Consider the following 20,748-nt stretch of genomic DNA (forward strand, 5'->3'; position numbering starts at 1 on the left):
CGACAATGGAATGTGTGGGCTCCTTCTCGTCATGAGCTTGCAGAGAGCCAATTTCTGAGTCGTTGTCGACGAGGGCCATCTCTGCTTTTGCTTGTTCAAGTGGTGGTGGCAGGGGTGGTATGTTCTGCTCTCCTTCTTCTTCGTTGGTCAGTTGTTCAGCGGCGGCTGCTGCTGCTGCTGCTAGTGTGGCTTGGTATCGTGTGTTAGCAACACCGGCTTCCTGGATTCGTGTCCACCGCGTTGGTACCTTCTCATGAACAGAAAGAAAAACAAATGAGAAAAGAACGAAACAAAATTATATACACCTATGCGCTACACACAAACATAAAATAACACCATGCTTCCCCGGCAACGACGCCATTTTGGCGGACTTGCGGTTTTCTTTGATTAAAGTTATATGGAAGAGATAACTGAACCGGATGGATCAGCTAGCAAATGTCGTTGCTACTTGATCAAGTTGATCTCGCTCTCACACGCCACCAATGTAATTTATAAACTCCCAATTTTGCACTACTTTAACATTAAAGCGGCAAGTTCGGGGTCTATCCCACAGAGAAGCTCATGTATCAAGTGTATGAATAGTGAACAGGGGGTTGGCTGCTGCCACGCTTTAACTTTTGGGAGTTTTTTAACTACTGATTTTACTATAGACATAAAAGTAACTAACTACTTGCTCAAGGGAATTTTAACTACTGGGTCAATTGAATTTCAGACTGGAATGAAAATTAACTACTTGAAACAGTAAACATGATGACGAAAACTGAACAACTTCGATTTTATATTCAGAATCCAAACGAGTGCAGCGAACATGAGGAATACAAAAAGCTCGAAACTTTAACTACAAAGCAACTTGAAATTAAACTAAGCTAACACATTGGAAAATACGAAAGTAAGTAAACCGAGAAGATCCTCGGCAGGAAACTTGAGACAATGCTGACAGACATAGAGTATTCTGTAGCGCTCCCTTCGGTCGCCCTTTTCTCTAACTAAGCATTACTTTATCTAAACTATCTAGAGGACTGGACTAAAATAGAGAACTAACTAAACTAAAGACGGAAAGTAAAATATCTGATTTCTTCTTGTGGTGGCACATCCTCTATTTATAAGCTCGGCAACGACCTCCAGCTGGATAACGATCTTAGCAGGGAATATTCACTCACGCTGAGAGTGAGCGACTCATCGATTGCTACGTGCTTTCCTTCTAGAATGACGACACTTTTCAGTAACAGATTCATGACTCAGCTCCGTCCTTGCGTCTCATATATCAGCACGTGTCCCCTTCTAGAACGTTGTCCTTGATAACAGAATGATACGCACCATCCAGCTCATTGCCTCACATGTCCTTTTTCTAGAAGCCAGTGGTCCCCTCCTTGACTGCTTGATTACCCCCCTTGATCAACTCCCCCGCTTTCTGGCCTTTTTCGCCTATTGTACTTGCTTGATCAGTTTGGCCTTGTTGCCTTGGTCAAGCGGCATTTCTGCACATTTAACACTTGCCTTGCGCGATAAAACCGATCAAGTAGCGTATATTTTAACCCTAAACCGATTCATGAAATGGGCCTTATCAATTAGTCGAAGCAAGACGTTGCAAAAGTAACCTCTTTTGTCTAGATTTCTTTATTGCGAATGTTAGGACGATGGTGTGTGTGAATTTTAATGCGGATATTAGTCGGCCCAAAGGAAGATTAATATTTGGCACGAGATACACATATACCACATATACTTGTGGTGATAAATGGGTGACAATTATCCAATTTTCGTGTAAGTAACTGTGATGCCCAAAGGTGGACATTACTTGACATGATCTTAATGTCAGTGTTTTGATCACTATAAAGAGGTTGCCACATACAAGTTCATATTACGGTCCAAAGACATGATATGGATATTGTGCCGGTACCTAGAGATGTTACCTTCTTATTTGAATTTTTGTTCTCTATTCAGTTATGATGTCTGCTTCTACAGTTTCTTCCAATATAAACAATATATTAATGTTGAATGGGTCAAATTTTAAGGATTGAAAATATTATATTTTGAAAATATAAACAATATATTAATGTTGCATGGTCTAGATTACACGTTAAGGATTGAGCAACCTACTTCTCCTATCGACAATAGTACTTCTAATAAGGAGAAACTATGAGAAGTAGGAACACTCGAATCGCGTAAGTCTAATGATCATTAAGTATAGCATCCTAGAAGCCTTTTCGAGGCACTGCATCTGAGAATATTACTAAGGTCAGTGGATACCTTGCCAAAATTAAGGAACGTTTTGCGAAAAATGATAAGGCTGAGACAAGCGTACTTGATCTCAATAAAGTATAAAGGCAAGGGCAACATAAGGGGGCACATTATGAAAATGTCTCATGTTGCTTTACTTAAACTTGAATTCTAACTTGCTTGTGCATTTGGTGTTGCACATCTGGTCAATATCTCAAGAAATAATGTAAAGGGCATTAAGAAAAAATGTATTGAGAATGATGCTATGGATAAGGGTTCATCACAAAAGAAACAACATAAGGATAATGATAGTCATTTCTTTTGTAGTAAACATGGATATAAAAAGAAGAATTGTGGTAAATATCACGCATGGCGTGCAAAGAAAGTTACAATTCTTATTTTGGTCTGTTCGGGAGTTAATTTGGCTTCAGTCCCTAATGATATTTTGGTGGGTATATTCTGATACTGCTACTCACATAAAGTTATAAGGTTGTCTGAACTGCCGAAAGTCAATTAATGGTGAAAGATACATCTATGTGTGATATGACAAATCGGTGGAAGTATAGACTATTGGGCATTATTGATTGTTACTCCCTCCGTATTCAAAAAATAGAAACATTTGAAACGACGGGGGTTTTAATGCACAATTGGTAAATTAAGTGAAAAAAATTGGTAAAGTAAGAGAGAGGAAAAGAAAGATGAGTAAAAATAAGAGAGGGGAAGAGAAAAAGTAGTGAAAGTAGTAGTGGATTGTGGGGTCCAAGTCCTAAAATAGAAAGATTCTAAAGTTTCTATTTTTAAGGAATGACCCAAAATGGAAATAGTTGTTATTTTTATAAAATGGAGGGAGTATTAAAGACTAGAAGTTTTTTTTGGTTTTGAAAGATACTTTATTTTACTGTCTTTTAGACAAAATTTGGTTTCTATTATGCTTTAGACAAATTTGGTTTCTCTTGTTCATTCAAAAATATTATGGTTCTTCCTTCAAATAATTCTAGTATTGTGGGCACTATTTCCTTAAGTGCATATAACAATCTCTACATGATCAGTTATATTACTTCATATTCAGAAGCTTTACATATTAAACCAAAAGGGACTAAGCATATTAAATAATAAAAATTTGGTTAATTTATGACACAAGTGTTTTGGTTATATCTCAAAATGAAGGATTGTGAGACTTGTGTCAGATGTTGTATTGAATACACTTATCTTTTCAGAACTTGATTTGTGTGTTCAATGTATCGAAAGAAAGCAGACCAAACTTAAGAAATTAGGTGCCAATGGAGCTATACATTTTAGAATTGATATATGCAGACATTTTTGGTTAATTCCCTTCGGTTTCTTGGAATGATCAGCAATATTTTATATCGTTCATAGACGAATATTCTTGTTTTTGGGCACCTACATTTAATCTATTAAAAGTCTGAGGCGTAAGACAAGTTTAAAATATCCAAGGCTGATGTTGAGCTTTAACTCAACAAAGGCATTAAGAAAGTCAAATCTGGCCCGTGGTGGTGAATACTACGACAGAAATGACTGCACAGGCGAACAATGTCAAAGACCTTTTGCCCTCTATATACAAGAGTGTGAGATCGTCTCTTAGTACACCATGCCATTATTGCCTAGCATCAGTGGTGTAGCTGAAAGACGAAATAGAACTCTTAAAGATATGTGAAGGAGTATGATTTCTCATTCTTCCTTGTCACATTCGCTTTGGGGAGAGGCATTAAAGACTGTACCGTATATTCTCACTTTGGTCATATAGAAGAATTAAAGGTTTTTTAAATTTTGTGATCCCACAAAAAGAACTTAGTTTGGGACGAGAAATGTAGTATTCTTTAAGGATGTTGAGTTTGGGGGGAAGAATGTAATAAGGGGCATTACTTTTGAGGAGGAGTCTGTTTTGACACCTAATACTGCTTCTGAAAATGTTTAGGGATCAGTTTCTATCATTGAAGAAGAAACAGATCAAGAATCTCAGTATGGTAATGTTGTAAACATTCAATCTCATGTTAATGAGGTCATCCAAAATCAACCTCAACAACCTCAAGCAAGATTCTCGTCGATGGTACCATAAATTTTGTGAAGCAGTTCTTTCATTTGGATTCAAAAAGAATGCTATTGATGGTTGTGTATCCCTAGTTCAGTGGTAGTAAATGCATCTTCTTGGTATTATATTTCAATGACATATTGATTGTCATTAATGATAAAGATATGTTGCATATGTTGCACTAATACTAAGAATTTTCTCTTGAAGACATTTGAGATGAAAGATCTTAGGGAACCTCTTTTGTATTTGGAATCAAAATAAATCGAGATAGCTCTCGAGATATTCTTCGGTTGTCACAAAAGGGATATATTGAAAAAGTGCCTAAAATGTTTGAGATGCATAATTGCAAGTAAAGAGTTACCCCTATGGCTAAGGGAGACTAATTTAGTCTCATTCAGTGCCCTAAGATAAATCTTGAGATTTAGAAAATGCAGAAGGTTTCATATGCTTTGGCTATTGGGAGCCTAATGTGTGCTCAAAAATGTATTAGAACCAATTTGGTTTTAATTTTTTATATGTTGGGCAGATATCTCAATAACTCGATATGGATCATTAGGAAGCATTTGTTTGTTGGATGTGGAGTCATTTCGTGGAGAAGTGTTGAGCAAACACTTGTAGCTACTTCTGCCATGACAACAGAATTCGTAACTTGTTTTTGGCATCTAGTTATTGAATATGACTGCAAAATTTTGCCAATACGCTGCATATTGTTAAAGGTATTGAAAGACCACTTATATTATGTTGTGACAATAACTCTATGATATTTTATTCTAAAACAACATGAGCTTCCTGTTGTTAAATAAAGGGTTTGGAATAGACAAATATATGTAGAGCATAAGGAGACGAATTTGATGATAGCAAATCTGCTCACTAAGGGACTATCACCCGTGGTCTTTCATGGGCATGTAGCCACAATGGGGGTGTTATGTCATTTGAGGATTCTTCCGTTTAGTGGGAGTAGTTTTGGTTATTGCTCTATATTGTGTTTTAAAACATGAAGCTATAAAACTCATGTTATTCTCTGCAGAAATAAAGTATTGTGTTTTTCCCATTACTTGTGTAATTTGGTTTTGGTTTGATCTCACTTTTGGAGGACCAGTTGGAAATAGGCATGTATGATCACCTTGTATGAAATTTCCATGCTACACTCCATAATTGATATGTTGTTAATTGTATTTGCATATGTGATTACTGATGGGTATAATCATGAAAAAATATGATGACTGCCTCTTTAGTCCTATGTCGATATGGTTGATAATAAGATTGTTCGGGAATACACTACGCGATAGCATATTTGAGCGCTCATTGGATTTATACACATTTATTTGGTGTCATGTGTTGCCCAAGCGGGATATTGTTAGAAATTTGGGCTTCCACATGACTACTTTAATGTGTATGGCTATCTTTCAGTTGTCCAATTATAATGATCCTATAAAGATTAAAGTTTGGGATAAAGTGTATTTATTTGTTATGGGAATAAGTGTAGATGCCAATTTGTGATTTTCTATTTGTTGAGGGACCAAATAGAAAATAAAGGAACTTATATTATTTATAAATATAAGTTACGGTTATGATCCTCAGACGTCAGAAGAACGATTCGATATTTATGTACTCCCTCTACAAACTATTGTGAAGAACGTCTCTGATCGTTTGGAAGATCCATAACTATTGCAAAGCAATTCTGTTGTTCTATTCTAGATGGATCAAGGTACACTTCCGCTGTACAATTTATGCTCCATCTCCGTCATTCTCAGTTAATCATCATAGAGAATTTTATGTAATTGTTCACTCAATTATTCCAACACTTGTATTTTACATCCTATTTGGCACAACTCATTGTAGGTGGCTTCTTAGAGCACCCCCAACGCCGCGACGAAATGGCTAAGAGACCGGGTTGGGAGTCTCCCAGCTCCATAAAATCTCACCGGGGGATAAATTTGGAGACAGCTCGCACCCCCCCACCCACACACTCTCACATGGCCAGCTTTGATTGGGTTGTGACACCTACTTGCCAGCCCGCGAGTGGATGTCGATTATTATCGTTTTTTATTTTTTTAAAAAAATCAGAAAATATTTAAAAGAAATACCAAAATTATTGAAATTTTCCAATTTCCCAAAAGTTACATGTGAACTCAATTTGGAAACTGTTGAGATTTAAATTATTTAAATTTAGGATTTGGCAACTATTTTTTTCGCTTTAAATAGATTGTAATTTTAGGATTTTAATTATGTAATTTTCGAAATTTTCAATTAAAAAATATGAATATTATTTTAAAAAATAAAATTGCATCTCAATTTAATTATATTTGTCTGAAAAAAAATTGAATATGAATAGAAATAGTGGGACCCATGAATATTTAGAGATTAGTTGGTTTTGAGATGGAGGGTTGCAAGTGTTATCTCTTGATGAAGAGATAGAATAAAAAGTGGTGTGAGGCCCATGAATAGTGTAGAGATGAGATGAATTGGAGATGGAATGGAGTTAGGGTTGGGGATGCTCTTAGGTATCACAACTTACTCCCTCCGTCTGCCAATAGATGTCCCATTTCTGGCCGGTTCAGGTTTTAAAAATTAATTGACTTTATAAAAGAGAGTTGTATAAAAAGTTAGTGGAATGTGGATCCTACTTTTTTATATTAATTTTATATTAAAATGTGAGTAGAGTAAGTTTGTAGAATGTGAGGTTCATTGCCAAAATTGATAAAAGTAAAATAAGACATTTATTGATGAACGGAAAAAAAATTTGACGCGATGCCTCATCCGTGCGTGCACATAAAGGATTCGGACAATCTCCTTCGTTAGATTCGTCTATATTATTTTAGCTTCTAGAGTTTTATCTAAGAATATTGCTAGGAATTAATGACATCTCCTTCATCATATCAGAAAGGATATATCTTTGTCTATACACAGAAAGGATATGCTAAGAATTTTCTTCAGTCTGGAATCTGCTAAGAAGTGTGTAACAGGAAGACTCTGCCTCGAAAAATTTAACCGAGCACGGCTTCAAGAGCGCCACTGATCAGGGCGATCACGACGGTGGTGGCGGTGGAGGTGAAAAGACAAAAAACGATGAAGAAAAGAGATTGCTAAGATGAAGGGGACTTTCAAGCTAGAGGAATTTGAAGTTACAAAAAGTAATTAGTGCGTAAAATGATAGTGTTCGCATAATTAGTTGTAATTTGAATATTTAGGGTGTAAAATGACATTGTTCACGGCTAGCCATGTGGTAAATTTGGTTGAAAGATTATACTTCCCATAAAAATAGACACTTTTTTTCAATTTGATAAGTCCCATAATAATAGTCGTTCTGTTTATGGTAAATTTTTCTTTCTAAACAATACTACAATCATGTTTTCTTTATATTCCTCTCATACTTTACTAAATTTACATTAAAACTCGTATTATCTTAATTAAAAGTGTCTATTTATATGGCACGGATGACGTATTTGGTTTCGAATTATACAAAATAACACCATTCATAAAGTTTGTGCTATTTTGTTTACTATCACTATCAAAATTTATGAAAGATATCAAAACTCGAGTAAAACTTCTGGGTTAGAGACCAATATCTAACATAGCTATTTTTATATACTTTGTATAAAAGATTCGATGTTAATATTTTCTTATGTGGTATTTTAAGGTAACATATATCTTGGGAGGGAAAATAATAAGTATAGGAATTTAAAAAAAAAAAGGAAAAGATAGAAATATCTTTCATATCATGAAAGATGAGTAAATTTAACCTAAAATTCTGGAAAGTCAGCCATAATATGAAATTTCGACATAAATAATGTTTTAATTAGTTGTTGGGCATATCTACACAAGCTTGTGTTCCTTTTTAACAAAATTCCAAAATTACTCTTTTAGTTGGGGTAGGAGAACAATAATACTATTTATCACCAACTCACCAACGTCATAAGGAGAACTAAAATTGAAGGCTTGCGATTGGATAGAACTAGAATTGCAGACTTCGTGATTTTCTGACAATACGGACAGTTGACCGTATTAATGCGGAGTTCTAAATTTCTACTAACAAAATAAGTAAAGATAAACCGGTTTGCATCAACATATTTCGGGCCAATTCTATTCGAGTTTGGCTAATTGAGCTACAAACCGTTGATTAATCGTAAAGGTTCTTTATTTTTTTATAAATATTATATACATATGCATCATTAACAAAATCAACAATAAAAACAGAGTTAGCACATTAAAAATAGAAAATAAAAATCTAAGATAGATAATATAAAAAAGTACTATTAAACTCGTAAGAACACAAGGAAATATAATTATTTCCCAAGCACATATATTTATATAAAAAATTTGTATGTTTTTTTCTTTTTTAGTTTGAGACAATTGTAATTTTTTCGTCCATTTTTTTCATAAGGTTAATAATTTTTAAAGAAGAAGAACATATGAAGGAATGATTTAAATGAAATGGTGTGACACAAGGCAAACGTTAAATAAGTAAAAAATATTTGTTTTTTTGTGCAGCCCACTGGGCCAACGCGCCAACCCTCTAGCTTGAACGGGCTAGGCCGATTTCTAATTAGATAATAATATTTCAGCCCCAACTCTTTAATTTTAACGATATAACCAGTTTAGCCATCAGATTCGGATTGAATTGACATCCTATTGACATCCTTAAGATTAAGACATTTCTAGACATGCACAAACTGAACCGGAACCGGAACCGGCGCCGACGGTTCGAACCGGATGGCAGTTCGGCGGTTCAAGCGGGCCGGTTCAGGTTCAAAAAAAGCGTGAACCGTAACTGGCGGTTCGCCGGTTTGAACCGGCGGTTCAATGGTTCCAACGGTAGGATTGCGGCTAGAGCGTAGGTTTCAGGCAAGGTGTGCAGAAAAACCGGCGATTTACGTCAGAAACCGACGATTTCTGCCGAAAACCGGCGGTTTCTGACGTAAACCGCCGATTTCCGATGGTTCAACACCTTTTTCAGGTGGCAGTGTATAGGCCTGAAAATCGGTCAGAAACCGCCGGTTTTCGGCTAGAAACTGACGGTTTTCGTCAGAAACCGTGGACTGAACCGCCGGTTCAGGCGGTAAAACGACCGAAATTTGAATTTTGAATTTTTTTTCTTTATTTCTTCCAATTTTACTCCTATAAATACCCCACTTCCCCCATGATTTTTACTCACCCCATTCTTGTGTTAACAAAGATTTCCTTCTCAATCTCAATTTCTCTATTCTCCATACTCATTCTCTCTAATTGCTCAAGTTGTTTACTACTATATTTGTTGTTGTGTTCGTAATTTACCATTTATTCAATACTCCATATTCCATACTACTTTCATTTTGCATTATGCCTTCTTCTCGTGGTGGACCGGGATGTGGTGATCGGGGCAAAGGAATTGCCCAAGATCAAAGTAGTCGTCCCCAAAGATCAAAGCGACCTAGTCGTCGAGAAGTTATGGAAGTGGTTTCCCTAGTGGCGACTGAACACATGCAAGTAAGTTCTAAAAAATAAAATTATTTTTACAATTCATAATTTCATAAGATTGAGTTTTTTAATTTTTTTTTTGTGTTCCTAATTAAAACATCAACTTATATAATATTTATAGATAGAAGAAGAACATAGGATGGTCATGCTACTCACTGAAATGCATCAAGGTGGGGGAAGGGGCGGTGGTAGTTCCCAACAACAAGATGACGAGTACGACGTGTCTATATCGTCGGACTCGGACAACAATGATGATAGATCTCATTCTCATATTCCTTCTAGCACCGGCGGAAATGAGGACATGCCTCCCCCTCCATCCACTAAAAAAGCATTGAAATCTGATATTTTTGTTAAACACTACAAGAAGGTCCCGGTGGTAATTCCAAGTCCTAATGACCCGCTCTCTCAAGAAGAGACATCGGCGTTTCATGCATATTGTAACTATTGTGATAAAGTCTACAAATTTGCGAGTGGTGGGGGTTATGGCACCCTCCGTTGTCATTTGGTGACAAAGCATCCGGTAGAATGTGGCACTGCCTCTATCCAAACTTAACTAAACTTCCAACCAGGTGGTTCAGGTTCGTCGGGTAGGCCTCTTTTTAAATATGATCCTAAAATTTTTGCTGACGTTATGACTAGATGGGCTGCAATGAAGCATTTTCATTTTAATGTTTATGATGACAAAAAATTTGAGGTTACTATGCAAAGTGGTTTGAACGTAGCTGTCAAAAGAGTAGGTCGTATGACCGTTCAATGATCTACCGTTCGACAATGTTTGGAGAAAAAAATTGAATTATCACGTTATTTACTCAACTTGGGACACAAAGTGAACATTTGCTCAAATGTATGGACTGATTGTTTTAATATACATTCATACATGTGCATTACGATTCACTTTGTAGACAATAGTTGGACTTTGAACAAGCGTTTGATTGGTTTTAGAGAATTTGAGACACCACACACTGCACCCGAAATTGCTTCTTTAATTATTCAAGTTTTGAATGAATTTCAATTATGCAATAAGATATTTTATGTTGGTTTTGATAATGCAACTGCTAACACTGCAAGTATTAATGACTTGATTGCGGCTTGTGCTCCAGTTATTGGTGGTAAGTATTTTCATCAAATATGCATATGTCATATTTTGAATTTATGTGTACAAGATGCGCTTGAATTATGAAAAAAGCATGTTAGTCCTATTAGAACTGCAGTTAGATTAATCCATCAAAAGCCGCCTATTGGCAAAGCGTGGAAGAAGTATTGCCATCAAAAGAAGGTAAGATATACAAATTTTACCATGGATGTGTCTCATAGATGGAATTCGACATATGATTGTCTGAATTCTACTTTGACGCATAAAGAATCTTTGTGTGATTTTTTAGAACCAGTCCCGTTTCTGATTTATATCTGTCGCATAGTTGTTGGGATCATAGCGTGGCTTTATTTAAATTGTTCAAATATTTCAAAAATGCAACTGTTGAATTATCGGGTGTTTATTATTGCACTATTGTTCGTGTTTTAGAGCATTGCATGTATATATCACTTGGTTTTAAAACTGCGATGAAAAATGCTTCCTCTTCTCCTGAATTGATGTGTGTTTTATATTATTGATTGAAAAATGGCTTAAGTATTTTGGTGAGATTCCAACGGTGTTTTTGATTCCAAAGGTCTTGGATCCAAAATGGAAATTAGCCGGTACTTCCAGGATTTTAGATTTTTACTATAATAATTTGAGTTCTATTGATCTTGTTCCACTTCAAGCATTGCAAGTAGATACCAATGACCAATGAGGAGTAAACCTAACCGAAACATTTCAAATAAACCTCCCGGACCGGTCAATTATCCAACAAACCTTCAAGTTTAACTTGCATGCTCTGTACACCGAATATGAAACCAAGTATAACAGTACCCACCAAGTCAGAAGACCTACCCCTCCTCAACAACATAACTTTGGCTTCGCATTTCAAACCGATTATGATAACCCCGACGCGCAATCCCAATTAGCCGACCTATACAGCTACAGCACCGGCGGATGGTCGTCCTCAGGTATGGTAAGTGAGTTAGATTTATATTTCAATTCACTCATTTCCTTTGGTGATGAAGGTCATACTCCTCCCGCCCAAATCGACGTCCTCGATTGGTGGGGAACACACAAGAAAGATTTTCCCATACTTGCGTCAATGGCCAAGGAGATTTTTCGATTCCGGCTTCCACTGTCGCCGTCGAGTCCGCTTTCAGTGTTGGATCACGTGTGTTGGATGAATCAAGAAGTAAGCTCTCCGCAAAAAATATGGAAGCCATGATGTTACTTGATGATTGGGCCAAACCTGACGTCAGAGAACAAGAAAATGATTGGGATGCTCGTCAGGAGGAATCACAAGAAGAATTCACCGGGGATGAATCGTAGGCCAACTGTCAATCGTCGGTCAACCCAAATAGGTAAGTAAGGTAAGAGAATTACGTGGGCTTTGATTCCCTAATGCAAATAAGCATTGAGGATACGTAGACACCTCAACTTAAATTTTAAATTTAAGTTGAGCTCAAGTCCTTTTTCCTTTATTTCTTTTTTTCCATTTGTTTCTACTTTAAAAATATGCAAATACAATTAAATAATTGTATTTGTATATACTCTAGTATGTGAAATAGATTTCTCTATAAGGCTAAATCCGGGAAACTTTTGACAATTCTACTATAATGGTTGATTGTTAAACTAAACTCAACATTTAAGGTTGAATTGCTAAAGGTGTCCTCAATTTAATTATGTAGAAACATCTCCTTCGCCGACTAAGAGTATATATTCTTATAAATTTATTGTTCAAAATTTCAAGTCTTTTTTTGTAATTTCTAATTAGCTTCGTTGTAGACTAGTAGTCTCGTTGTATTTAAATTTTTTGTTTAAGACTTCAAGACTTCAAGTTTTTTGTGATTTGTAATTGTTGTAACTTGTAATCTCAATAAAATTGCAATTTTCATCGTGATTTTTGAATTTTATTTACGCACATTTCATAGATAAATAAATAAAAAAATGCAAAAAAATAAAAATTACGAACCGCCGAACTGGCAAGGAACTGGCGGTTTCAGCAAAAAACCGGCGGTTTTGAACCGCCGCCGGAACCGCCAATTTTTTGAACCGGAATCGGAACCGGAACCGCCGGGGACCTTGGTGGGCCAGTTCAGGTTCAAGGAAATCTTGAACCATGAACCGCCGGTTCCGGTTCGGAACCGGCAATTTTCGAATCGTGTGCATGCCCGGAACCGGCGGTTTTCGAACCGTGTGCATGTCGGAACCGGCGGTTTTCAAACCGTGTGCATGCCTATTTAGATGTAGTCAATATGTATGCAATTACTACTGTTTATTATGAAGTTAACGAAAATATATTGACTTAATAATATTCTATTAACGACATGCTCCCATGTTTTTCATCAAATTATATTCAAAGACTTCAGAAGGTAGTCATTTGTATATTTTTATATACTGAATTCATATTAATGATTAAGATACATAAAATAATCACTAGTGAATGATCAAAAGTTGTTATAATACGTTGAATATTAAGACACCCTCGAATAAAAGATTTTAACATTCTAGAAGCTTTGCTTTACAGATCAAAACCTGTCCCAGAGTTCAAATATTACTACAATAATATACTGTAATAAATTTATGTTTTATTTTATAACTAGAAGAAAACATTTTACTTGTTACCTAATAAACATAAATCAACAATCAAATCGACAAATGTCATTAAAACAAATAATCAATGATATTAATGGTGTTTTTCTCCTTATGACGATATATCATAAAAATTTGATTTAATAGATACATCTCACAGAGTAAAATGGCAGTGTTGATAATTTTCAAGCATCTCTTCAATGAATTGGGGAAAACACAATTAACTCAAACCTCAAGTTTCAATGTAGTAACAATTTAACAACAGAGCCAAAGAGGATGAACTCTATTAAAATTCACTAACGTGATCTTGATGCAGCTCGCTTCAATTCTTCAGGTGTTGAAGGAAACAGCTCCACATATCTTGATCCGATCATCATCTTGTCCTTAGACATGGCTTTCCTTGCCTCTTCGACCGAACCAAGCTCCACGTACGCCTCCCCAGTTGCTTTCCCGTCTGATCGGCACGCAATGTGAATCTTCTCCTCCTTCACACTGACCGTATCTTCAAAGAATTTCAAGATCTCCGACTTTTTCATAGAGTAAGGAAGGCCACGCATCTTCAAGTCTCTGTATACTCCATCCTCTCCTTCTCGGGAGACCTCTTGCGTCGGGCAGGTGGTGGAGAACCACGGTGGTCAACACTACCATAAGATCCTTCTTTAACCTCGGATGCTATTGCGTGGTAACAGTCCTGCTTCTTGCACCTAAAACCCTCCACATATCGTCTCCCCATGTTTTGCCGGTCCCTCCGGAGAGCAAGATGTTACGATTTTACTTCGCAACCTCCCTATCTTAGCTTAGATCCACCGAGATTCCGCGATAATACGCAATCACAACACTTGAATGATCAATGAAAAATGATTGAATTGATAACGAATTGATAAAATGTCCACAATCGCAATGAACAAGCATAGAGGAGCTCCAGATCCACGATCTGAGCTGATTAACTCTCAACTAAGCAACTTCAACAACAGAACAAAAGGAAGAGTAACTATGGCTATTTATACTTCGCATCCTAGCTCATCTTAGCTCGCCTCGGTTCTTCCACATCGGATTGTTGTACACGTCATAGCTCTGCTCCTATTGGTTGATCACACGTGTTCCTCCCCTCTCATTGGTCGATCAAGTTTTATTAACTAACTCAACTAACTCCCTGCCACGTCACTGCAAGCTTAAAAGATCACATGCAACACAAGATCAATAATAGGACCTGCTGGTGGAGAGGCGGGCTTCAACAAGGACACATGAAACACATTGTGGATCGTAGCTGAAGCTGGCAGATTAAGCTTATAAGCTACTGCTCCAATCTTGTCTGTAATTTGATAAGGACCGAAGTATTTAGGCTCGAACTTATGATGTTTCCCTCGTACTTATCTTTGTCTATACTCTCTCAACTTCAACCAAACCCATTCCCCCACATCAAACTCTCTATCAATTCGGTGCTGATCAGCTTGTTTTTCATTCTATCAGCAGCCTTTTGTACATTTCTTTTAAGTATGCTCAGCATTTCTTCTCTGTCTCTTAATGCCAGATCTACTGCTTCAACATTAGAATCACCCGGTAGATAAGGAACATGTAAAGGAGGTTCAAAACCATATAGAGCTTCAAAAGGAGTCATTTGAATACTAGAATGATATGCAGTATTGTACAATACTCAGCCAATCCTAACCAATGGACCCAAGTGTGTGGTTTCTCACCCATAGCACACCTCAAATAGCATTGTAGACTCCTATTAACTATCTCAGTCTGTCCATCAGTCTCCGGGTGATAAGCAGTGGAATATAACAACTCCACTCCTAGTAAACTCATGAATTCCTTCCAGAAATTTCCCACAAAGATGGCTCCCCTGTCACTTACAATTTTAATTGGCATCCCATGTAATTTAAAAACAGAGTCAAGAAATACCTCAGCCACCTTCTTTGCTGTAAAAGGGTGTGAGAGAGCCATAAAATGTGCATATTTACTCAATCTATCCACTACCACAAATATAGAGTCAAAACCTTGTGAACTTGGCAGTGCTTCAATGAAATCCATAGAGAGATCTGTAAAAAGTGCAGTAGGAACTGGAAGAGGTTGTAATAATCCAGATGGAGAGGAATTACTTGGCTTATATCTCTGGCAAGTAACACATAATCGAACAAATTCCCTGACATCCTTTCTTAATTTTAGCCAATATAAGAGAGCAGATATCCTCTTGTAAGTGCCTAAGACTCCTGAGTGACCAGCCAGAGCAGTTCCATGAAAAGTAGACAAGATTTGAGCTTTTAAAATCACATCATTTCCCACCAGTAACCTGCCTTTTCTTCTCAGTTCATCTTTATTCCAACTGAACTTTGGGTGGGAATCCTTGTTCTGCTGTTTTGCTTGTAGAATCTTTTGTATCAAAGGATCTTGCTTCCATGACTCCTTGATTTTTGCAATCAACTCAAGAGGAATCACAAAAGAAGTCAAGGTATAAGTCATCACTTCTGGAACTCTGGAGAGAGCATCTGCCACTGAATTATCACAGCCCTTCTTATATCTGATTTCATAGTCAAAGTGCATTAGCTTAGTCATCCAAGCTTGCTGAGTAGGAGTAGTTAATTTCTGATCCATCAGGTACTTCAAACTCTGGTGATCAGTCAAGATGATAAACTTTTTTCTCTGCAAATAGTGATACCATTTCTTCACAGCCATCAAAATAGCTAGCAGTTCTTTTTCATATACTGATAGAGTCTAATATTTAGGAGATAGGGATTTACTAATAAAGGCTATGGGGTCCTTATCTTGCATTAGCACAGCTCCAATCCCAAACCCTGAAGCATCAGTTTCTACTACAAACTCTTTGCCAAAATCTGGTAGAGCCAACACAGGAGCTGTAGTCATAGCTGCTTTAAGTTTATCAAAAGCTTCTTGTGCTTCTCCAGTCCATTTGAACACATTGCCCTTAATCACTTCTATCAGAGGCCTAGCTATCACCCCATAATTTTGCACAAACCTCCTGTAATGACCAGTCAAACCTAAGAAACTTCTCACTTGTTGCACAGATTTAGGCTGAGGCCAATTTCTCACTGCCTCTATTTTTCCCTCATCAGTTGAGACTCCATCTTCAGAGATAGCATGGCCAAGATATTCCACCTTTTTACACCCAAAAGTACACTTACTTCTTTTTTGCTAACAAGCTGTGTTCTCTCATCAATTCCATGACAACTCTCAAATGTTGTTCATGAGCTGCTTGGCTACTGCTATATACTAGAATGTCATCAAAGAATATCAATATAAATTTCCTCAAATAATTCCTGAAAATAGTGTTCATCAGATTGTGAAATGTTGCAGGAGCATTTGTTAAGCCAAATGGCATAACTAGGAACTCATAATGCCCTGAATGAGTCTTAAAAGCAGTCTTGTGGATATCCTCCGGCTTCATCCTCACTTGCCAATATCCAGACCTCAAATCGATTTTAGAAAACCAAGCTGCTTTTCCTAGCTCATCCAGCAGCTCTTCAATCACAGGTATGGGGTATTTATCTTTGACAGTTATGGCATTCAAGGCTCTATAATCCACACACATTCTCCAAGTAGAGTCTTTTTTCTTTACCAACACAATTGAGCTTGCAAAAGAACTCTCACTATGCCTAATAACCCCAGCCTTAAGCATATCCTCAATCATTGCTTCAATAACATTTTTCTGATGTGCTGCATATTTATAGGGCCTCATATTCACTGCTTCAGCTCCATCCTTCAGTATAATCTTGTGATCTTGCTCTCTTTGTGGTGGTAGTGTTTTTGGCTCCTCAAATACTTCAGCAAATTCTTCCAGAATCAATTTGAGATTTGGCCAAATTTCCTCAACACTGATTTCATAGCAGTAGTCTGTTTCAAATTCCACAGCAGGTATGCACTGATTCAATTTTCTTTGATTTACATCCTCTTCTTCTGGATTCATTATGTGTAGAAAATTCAACTGCTCAGCCTTTGGTACCCACCTCTCTCCTTATAATTTCACTTCCTCTCCATGGAGATAAAAATTCATACTGAGATTATTAAAGTTCCATTTGATTTCACCCAAAGTAGACAACCATTCTCCACCCAAGATAAGATCATAAGTTTCCAGAGGAATAAGATAAACTTCTGCATGAAATCTGGACCCCTGCATCTCCCATTCTAATTTACTACACTTTTGAGTGCATTGCAAAATCTGTCCATTGGCTACTTCCACAGCCTTTGAGTTAACAGGAAGTAACTTACAGCTAATTCTTTTAGCCATTTTAGCACTTAGAAAATTATGAGTACTGCCAGTATCTATCAAAATTCTTAAGATCCTCTTCTGACATTTTCCTCTAATCCTCATTATTTGAGGCCCATCCTTACCCCAAACCGCATGTAATGAAAGCTGTAGTTCAGACTTCTCCTCCTCAATTTCTTCATCCGTCTCCCCTTGTTCTTCATTACATTCTACTTCACCTACATCTAATAGCTTCACAACATATGATTTCTTTTTGCTACACTGATGATTTGGAGTGAACTTTTCAGTGCACCAAAAACATTCCTTCCTTGCTCTTTTTTCATCTATTTCTTTAGGAGTTAAATTGGTACTAGCTCTAACCCCTCCAATTCTGTTATTCTCCTTGTTTCCTCCATTCCAGTTATTCATAGTTCCCACTTTATTAGTAGCAGTTACTGACATTGGTCTGCTACTCGAATAATAGCCACTATTAGCTTGCATAGTGTTCTGATTTCCTTTGGCCTTAACTCCTAAGGCTCTAACAGTAAGTTCTTGCAGCTTAGCTAGGGAGTAAGCTTCAGCTACAGTCTTAGGTCGAAACATACGCACAGGCATTTGCAATTCATCAATCAATCCCGATAAAAAGAAACTTAGAGCTTGATCTTCTCTAATTCCAGCTCTAGGATATAATTCATCAAAAGTGTCCATATAATCTTGTAGCGTACCTTTTTGTTTGAGATTTCTGAGATCAGCTAGCGGATCTTCATAAGCATGAGCACCAAAACGTGCAGCCAACGATGAACTATAGCACGTCCAGTCGGCATAAGCCATATCTCCATGCAGACTCTCAAAACCTCTATGCCACTGCAATGCTTTCCCTTCCAGATGGATTGCATTTACTCTGATTTTCTCCTCTTCAGGTACTTTAGCTACTTGAAAGAAGTATTCAGCTCTCATCATCCAGCCTTCGAATCCATCGCCATCAAACTTGGGGAATTCATAACGCGTCGATCTTCCCCATTCTCCATCACCTTGATATCCTCTGCTACTACCTTCGCTATTCTCCATTGATTTATTTTTTTGATTCTGCAGATTAATCGCAGCAATTGATTGTGTCAGCTCCCTAATCTGGCTCGCATGTTCTTCTCTCATCTCTTGCATCTTTTGCTCCATCATCTCCATCATTTTTTTCTCCATTTCCGCACCTCGAGTCACCGTCCCCACGTCCGGAGATCGATTGCTCTGGTACCAATTGTTACGATTTTACTTCGCAACCTCCCTATCTTAGCTCAGATCCACCGAGATTCCGCGATAAGACGCAATCACAACACTTGAATGATCAATGAAAAATGATTGAATTGATAATGAATTGATAAAATGTCCACAATCGCAATGAACAAGCATAGAGGAGCTCCAGATCCACGATCTGAGCTGATTAACTCTCAACTAAGCAACTTCTAACAACAGAACAAAAGGAAGAGTAACTATGGCTATTTATACTTCGCATCCTAGCTCATCTTAGCTCGCCTCGGTTCTTCCACGTCGGATTGTTGTACACGTCATAGCTCTGCTCCTATTGGTTGATCACACGTGTTCCTCCCCTCTCATTGGTCGATCAAGTTTTATTAACTAACTCAACTAACTCCCTGCCACGTCACTGCAAGCTTAAAAGATCACATGCAACACAAGATCAGCCTGCATACGCCCTGCAAAGAGAACAAATGCCTCCCCGCAAAATCTCCCTTCCTTGTTCACCAAGAAGACATCCACGATATCAAGTCCCGCAAAGAACTTGAAGATGTCGACATCGGTGCAGTTGAACGGGAGGCCCCTCAGACGAACCACGGGGAAAGTGGAAGAAGGCGGATATCTGCTGTCGTAGCCTTGTGGCTGGTAACTGCCTGAACCGCCGCTGCTCCTCACTGCGAAGTAGGGACTCGATTCCATCATTCTTGGTCTCTTTGAGCCGATCTCGTACCCGTACGACACCCCCCCGCTCCCAAACATCGCCCTTCAATTATCCATACCCAAGGAAGGAAAAACCCCCCACTCAACCTCGTTAATAAAAGCCAATCCCAACCCTTCTAGTTTTTCTTTTGCATCTCAAGCTCTTAAAGAATAACGATAACTCATGAACCCAGTCGCAGAAATAGATATTATTGATATTGAAAAGCAAGGATTTCAAGTTAAACATACATGATAGCAATGATTCACCAAGCAAAACACCAGTTCAGATAATGCATCTTACCTAGCTCAGGAAGCACTTGGAAACACATCTTTTGCATATTTATATCGATACATATCAATCAAAAACAGCAGTGCAATCGGATTTAGAAAATCAATAGGTATCCTCAACTTGAGTAGCCCTAAAATCGAATTTCTTTTGTATCCAGATTCAAACCATTAAACGTACAACTATACGAAAGCAGAACCCAAATTCACCAGAATTGGGGGGGAAAAAACCCTTGCATCTATAAAAAGGAAAACGGAGTATTTCACTAGAAGCCAATACAATTCGATCATAAATCAACAAAATCAAAATAAACCCTAATCCTTTTTCACAACGGAAACACCCAGAGAATATAAATTCGCAAATCAGTCGCATATAAATCAAGAGATAGGCAATCGTTTATACAAATAATTTGAAAATTGACAAGGTCCTCACCCCCTGTGGCCGTACATGGCAGCGGCGAACACAGAATTGAATACGCTGTTGTGAAGAGTAGAAACGTCGGATCAAAGTGAGTCTTTTTTTTATCTCGACGAGAGAAAGCGAGGGGAAATTATAAGCCGGAAATATACCAATAACCAATTCGGCGTTGGCGGATTTATTACTGAAATACACCCTCACTTTGACCCCATATTTTGGAAAGCACATCATGCGATGGTGCGGATGTCCCGTCAGACATCCCAAAAACTCCTTCTGCCACGTCATAAAGACTTCCCACTGCACTGCAACGTCATAAGGACATCCCACTGTACAGTGGCGGACATCCCAAGGACATCCCGACAGACTTCCCACAATAATAAAAAATTAACAAATTCACCAAATTAAACAATTTACGGAATTAAACAATTTCGACACAAATACGGAGAAATTGCAACCACTTTATTTTAAAAAAAAACATACACAATACAAAAAAAACATAC

General features: G+C 37.5%; 1 pseudogene; it reads right to left on the bottom strand.

Moving 5' to 3' along the window:
- Positions 1 to 13,517: 13,517 nt before the first annotated feature.
- On the bottom strand, positions 13,518 to 20,410 carry LOC121769691 (annotated as a pseudogene).
- Between the last annotated feature and the right edge of the window lie 338 nt (positions 20,411 to 20,748).

Source organism: Salvia splendens, chromosome 16 (assembly GCF_004379255.2).
Source record: "Salvia splendens isolate huo1 chromosome 16, SspV2, whole genome shotgun sequence".
NCBI classification, from domain to species: Eukaryota; Viridiplantae; Streptophyta; class Magnoliopsida; order Lamiales; family Lamiaceae; genus Salvia; species Salvia splendens.